Source organism: Condylura cristata, unplaced genomic scaffold (genome assembly GCF_000260355.1).
Source record: "Condylura cristata isolate star-nosed mole 26May11 unplaced genomic scaffold, ConCri1.0 scaffold00006, whole genome shotgun sequence".
NCBI lineage: Eukaryota > Metazoa > Chordata > Mammalia > Eulipotyphla > Talpidae > Condylura > Condylura cristata.
In genome coordinates this window covers 17,515,988-17,522,655 of record NW_004567107.1, presented here as the reverse complement: position 1 = coordinate 17,522,655, position 6,668 = coordinate 17,515,988, and the positions used below count along the sequence as shown (strand labels likewise).

General features: G+C 43.2%; 1 protein-coding gene across 1 annotated transcript in view; it reads left to right on the top strand.

Moving 5' to 3' along the window:
- Positions 1-6,668, top strand: part of LOC101635968 (A-kinase anchor protein 2) — a 384,285-nt gene that overhangs the window by 123,667 nt on the left and 253,950 nt on the right. The window lies entirely within an intron of this gene.

Below are 6,668 nucleotides of genomic sequence, written 5' to 3'. Positions count from 1 at the left end.
GCTCGCCAAGAACCTTGGCTTTGACCCTAGGATAGAGTTTCCCTTTAATGAGATGGCGATGACTATGGGAAGGCCTGTTTTGGAGGGAAGATAGCTCAACCTTAGGAATACTGGAAATGCCTGTTTGATATGGAGTATGTAGTCAGGTGAATGAATGAGTTTAGAGTTTAAAAAAGAGGTCAGGGGCAGAGTGTAAAGAGAGAAATGAAGAAAGGATGTGGATAAGAGGCAGGGAAAGGGTGATGAGCTCAAAAGAGTTTAAAGAGAGTATTATGTATTAATGTTTTTATAAGCTAGATTCCTTTTTATAAACTGAATCATATTTCTAATACACAATGTGAAGTGACTGTGTTAAAAATATAAATGTTTACATATGAGACATCCTGTATAATAGTAATAATTATCTACTGGTGTTGCTGTTTATGTTGCATTTTCTTAAAGCAAGTTGAGGTATGCCTGGGGGAAACTAGATGTAAGGCATTATGGCCACATCCCAGGGCAGCTGGCTGACTGGCAGGGATATGCTGGAAGCCACATGGGAGCTAGGGGTCACTGGCCCAGTTCCCAGGACTGAATTTGAATACGCAGCTTGTGTCCATTGGCCAACGGAGGAATAGTTTGGTCACCATAAAAGCACTAGTGATCGATGGAAAGTCTGGTCAGAGGGACAGGGCCTGCTAGTGGGGAGGGCAGCTGGCCAGCTAACATGAGCATCTGAATAATCAAGGAAAATGGCAGCTGTTAAGTGGTGTGGACAGCAGGCAACGGGGAACTCCCAGCTCAACCTGGGGCAGGGTAATAGGCCTTGTGCCATGGATGAGGGACAGGATGGAATCCAGGTCATTCCTCCTGCCTTGCCTGTCTGGATTTGGGGATTGTTTACGGAACCTGACAGGCAACAGAGGCCACTGAGACAAAAGAGAAGAACTTCACAACAACTTTCCCCTCTGTGGTCTTCACTGACTCATGCATTGGGTAGCAGTGAGCCTGAGGGTGGGGGCACTGCAGGTCCAGCTGCAGGAGCTGGGAAAGGCGGGGCAGAGGAAGTGAGGAGGAATGGAAGAAGAACAGCTGCTGTCTTCCCCAGCACAGATGGAAGCCCTAAATACCAGCACACCACTTATTCCATCTGTGGCAAAATCCACATTTGTTGCATCCATGGCCCATTGTCTGTATTTAGCCTAAATCAGACAGGGGGAGGGGAAACCACAAGTTCCCCCTTGGACCTGCCAACTCTGTTCTTGCCTAAGGCAGGTGCATGTGGCCTGTGAGCACTGAAAAGCAGGATGACTCTGCTGGGTGAGTCCCACGCCTAATCCAGCAGTGTCATGGCCTCACACCGGTCCATGTTTGGGACTCGGTAAGTAAATGGCAGTGCCTAACCTCTCAGTAGCATGGAGGTGAGACAGGGATGTGCCTAGAAAAATGCAGTGTGAGACACAGCTGGAAGGATTTGGTGGTAGGTGGGATACAGTGCCCTGGCCTTGCAAAATGAAGCGAGGTCAGCACAAAGTAAGCAGACTGAATCAAAGTTTTGATGGTTGAATGATTTATAAAAATGCTGCAGGTCTGTCCAAGAAAACAGGGCTGCTCATAGGAGTTGAGGATGTTTTCTAGACCAGATCAAATAATGCCAACTTAGAAAATGGTCATTTCTGTAAATCAAGTGATAGAGTATCAATGACCTCAACTTAACCAGTTTTCCCACAGGAAGTGAAAGAAAATCCACCTCGTGGCTGCTGTGGCTTGATGTGTCAAGAGCTAAGGTTGCCCTTCTCTTGTGCTCACTGTAATGTGCTGGGTGGGGTGCATCTCACTCAGAAGCCAGTAAGATGTGAAAGTCAGATGAGGAGAATAGGTGGTCAGATTTCAACCCCCATTGCCAACAATCCATAGCCTCCTCTAGTTGTGTTTTCCTCCTCTTAGCTGGTAAATGTCTGGCTCCTGGAGAGTGTAGTTCTTTTGCAAATTGACACAGAACACAATGTGCATTTCCTAGGCCTGTTGATCCCATAGCCCTGCTGTGCTTTCTCGCCTGTCTGCACATAGAGGTGTAAATGGACCTGTGTGTAAATGGACAGTGTTGAGAGCCACCTGAGGTTGCAGACCATGGATCTGCAGTGCACTCACCTGTATGGCAGTAGGATTTTCTCCAGCAGGGTGTGGCATCCTACAAGCCTGTGTAATCTTGGAAAATGAGGGTGGCGTTTACCCTTGACTCGGGATCTTGACAGTTAAAAGGGGAGGAGGCAAGTTAGTGAAGAAGTAAGAAAGCAGCTCTTGACACATCAAGCCACAGCAGCCACGAGGTGGAGGGCCCGCCCTGGTGGTCCAGCAGGTTAAAGTGCAGCACTGTGAAGCTATCTGCAGCCACTTCAGCACAAGTTCGATCCCCAGCCAGAGAGGTGACCCATATGGCACAGCAGACCTCTCCTGTCTCGCTTGCTGCTCCTCTCAGCAGTATACTTCATCAGTCTTCTGTTCTCATCAGTCTTCTGTTCTCATCAGTCTTCTGTTCTGTTCCTTTGGCCAGTAACCCCCCAGTTTTAAAAAAATATGTAAAAGAAAGCAGTGGTTGGAAGTGAATGTTCACTTGGTCTTAGACAGAAAGAGATGAAGGGAAAAGCAGGAGAGATAGGATGGGAAGAAATAAAGGCAGCTGGAGAGAAGAGGACTTGAGAAGATTCAAAAGCAGGTGTGCTGAGGATGAGCCAGTGAGAGAAAAGGGTGAGAGGCTGTGGTGAAGTTGGGACATTTGTTCCTGAACAGTTCACACTTGGGGACGAGAGCAGACCTTGGGAGGGGTGGCTAAGGAGCGGGGTGATCACTGTCATCCGAGAGGGGATTGTCAAGGAACCGTGGGAATAAGCGTTGGATGAGTCACACACACAAACACTGAGGTCACCCAGGATGATGGTGGGACTTGATATGGATTCTGTGAGCCAAGAAATGAAGTCATCAGTGGATATGAGGAAGTGACCAGCAGGTCCTTTGGTGACAGATTGGGAAGTATAAAGCCAGGGAACAAGCATGACTTTTGCCATGAGGGCAGAGGAGTCATGGTCTGGAAGCAATATTAAGGAGTAAAAATATTGCCAAACCCACTTCCTGATCTGGATGCAGTCCATTTTAAGGGCTCTTGTTCTTAAAACTGTTCTGTACTGTTCACTGATCTGAAGCTAAACGTGCAGCTACAATTTTGGGGTTTTTGTATTGTTTTATTTTGTTTTGTTTTGTTTTTGCCCGGAGGTGATACCAGAGGTTTTCTAATAAAGAGAAACGGTGGGAGGTCATTCATTCTCTGCTTGATTCAACCAGATTTATTCATTTCTACTGATTTTTCCAAGCTAGCGTATACTTTAAGGAATAAAGCTTAGAGCCACAATATGCAAGGAATAAAATGACACGAACCAAAAAAAAGACCTCTTTTAATGAGTGTAAGATAGTCTTTTAAAATCTCTAGCTTCAAATGTAGATGACAGTGGACATTTAAAATGTGAAAACATTGCATTTGGCACTTTTTGTGGCTGTTGAGTTGATGCTTTGGCACAGTTGCTGGACTTGGTCTGTTCGGAGGCAGTTTTGAAACAGGAATGTGCTGAGGAGGGCACACTGGCCCGCTGTCTGCTGTGTGTCTGCTGACTGACCCCCCGGTTACACAGCAGTTGTTAGGCCAGAAGAAAGTGAATAGCTATGAGACACGAAGGTAGCAAGTTTAATCTAAAATCCCTCTCTCGTTAAAGTGTTCATACTCTTTATCAGATTCCTTTTTTCAATCTAAAAAACAAAAACAAACACCAGGGTAGAAACAGATGATCCAGACTTGTGAAAATGCACCCCTTCATGTGCTCTGTCCCGTGGGTCTAGGTTAAAAAAAACAGAACCCTGGGGAGCTCAGCATTGCTCAGGCCTAGCGGTGACCACTGAGTTTCATTCTGTTCGGTGACTTGACATACAGCGAGAAAGGTAGCACAGCTGCAGACCAGCTGTGTTTCATTTATGCTGGGAAACAGGGCCCTTTTGTCTGTTCCAAATACTCCTGACCCCCTCCCTCAATTTCATGGACTTTGTTAGTGGAAAAGTAGTTGTTGAAATATAGGTTCAGTCTTGCAGAGCCTGCCACTCACCAGGACTTCTGGGGACCTTGGGGTATTGCATTTAAGACAGAAAATCTCATCTGTGTACGTGGCAAGGTAATGAAGTCACTCAGTGGATTACCCACGTGTTCATCTGTGACTTCATTCATAGAAATGGTGATATCTGAACTACATGAAGTAATGGTCCCACTGCCTGAAAACATACAAGGAGGTAGTGCCCCCTAGTGGCGACAATTTCTTAGTCTGTGCTAGCTCCCACCCCTTCTGTTTTTTGAAATGATCTAGGATATTAATAAATACACTAGTGGCTGCATTTATTAATTGTGGGTGGCAGTAAAACAGAAAGGTATAAATAGGCCTTTCAAATGTATTAATTTACTATGCAGTCTGTCAGCTGAAAGTAATGGCCCTGAACCCTAGCATCGGAACTCCAGAAGCTATACAGATTAATATGGGAACTAAAGCTTTCAAAACTAAACTTTTAATGAAACAAGAGGGATTGAAATTGGAATGGGGCTATTAGAAATGGCTGGCAAGTTCTAGTAATTTTTAACTGGATGGTGGTTATAAGGGTGTTTACCCTCATAAGAACTCACTGGAGTAAACATGGATTGTGCAATGTTTTCTGTATCTGTATTTATCACAAAGGTTAAAAATACACAGAAATTTCTGAGAAACCATGGAACCACCTATACTTATAGCATCTTTTCAAGAAAACTTAAGTGCTATGGCATGTCTAATTTTGATACTTGATTTTGGCATACTTTCAAATGAAAGCTTAGGTACTGAAGAATACCTGCATTGACAGGCCCGGTAACATCATTCATATCTCATGAGTGGTTTGCTTCAGTAAGTATATCATGCTTTTTAATAGGCTGTGTCTTTTTTCCTTGGTGTGTATTGAATATGAGTGTTATATTCTCTGTGGTATGAGTGTTATATTCTCTGTGGTACATTTCACCCACCAGCTCTTCACAGAAGTCCAAATTCAGTACCTCTCTTGGGCCATTAATGTGCCATAGAATGACTATTTTGGCTGCAGATTCATCTTGGTGACCAGCAGGAGAAACTCAGAATTACTTAGGAAACCATCTAGCCATTAGAAAAAGTCCCAAATTGAGGAAGATTGCATTTTGTTTTAAAAGCATGAGATGACCACATGCATTAGTAATACAGAAGTTGTTGAGTCTTCTTTGAATGGTGAAGACTCCTGCAGAGCAGTTTATGGGAGAAAGGATTTGAGAGAGATATAAATGATGGTAAGTCAACATTGGATTGCAGTGCTAAATCCAGTGTTGTTTAATTCTAAGTTATTCAATTATAGCTAAATTTCTCCAAGACACAGTGCAATTTAAACATTTAGCTTGAAGGAAATGTCAAAAAGTTTTCAAATTCTTAAAATCCAGACAAGAAATGAGAAAGAAAACAAAACAATGAAGTTAAAAGGCCCTAACTGATTCCAGCAGTCCTCACCAAGTTTCCCTGATATCTCATTAGCTGCTTGTGGGGGAGGGAAGAGCAAAGACTCTTTTCTAGGTTCTCAATCTAGGAATTGAGATTTTGATCCGGCCAGTCTGATCTTGAATCTCCATCACATCTTTTACTCTATCCTGGATAGCTCTACCGACCCTTAAATGAACAGGATGCAGTAACAACAAACATTCCACAGGGCAGCCCCTTCTGTGTCCACCTTGGAACTCTGCCAGATTTCCAGTGGTTTGGACACACACACACTGTTAAATAAAGACTAAATCGGGCCCTCCCTGGTGGTGCAGCGGGTTAAAGCGCAGCACTAAGAAGCTCAAGCCACTTCCGCATGAGTTCGATCCCCGCCTGCCCTGGAGGTGACCACATGGCGTGGCAGACCTCTCCTGACCCGCCCGTTGCTCCCCTCAGCAGTGTTCTGCCTGTTCTGCTCCCCACTCGGTCCCTGGTGAATCCTCTCACCCTCTGCATCTCTGGCCTGTACCCCAGCTCTGTATGCATAAATAAATAAATCTTTAAAAAATAAAAAGACTAAATTATATGTGTGTGTGTTATATATATTAAGCTGGGGTTTGGGAGGTGTGTACATTTTTTCATCATAGTGCTGCATGTGTGAAATCAGTCACATTGAATTGGAATAAACTGTTCGTATTTCTTTGGCACAGTGAGACTAACAACTACAAAAAGTGACCTTTCAAAAGGCACTAAAATTGAAGTGAAGCCAGATGCATAAAGAAACATGGATTAGGTTATTTATTTTAATATTTTCCATTAAAAATTGTAAACAATTCAATAATAAAATAGGAAAATGGCTAAATATGGTATGTTTGTAGTATAGAATACTATGCAGCAGTTTTAGTAGTGAAACAGACTTATTATGTACTGACTTTAAAAACTCTTATAATCATACCTTATGTGTCTACATCAAGAAGGGGCTAGGGATTTTAAAAAAGATGGTGAAAAGCACTTTGGTATGGTTAGGACTTTTTAGAAATCAAAATTGTGTTCATGTATTATTTGTGTAATTACAAAAATTGAAGTTAGTCAAATTTAAACCACTTTGGAATCTACTTTTAAAATTATTTT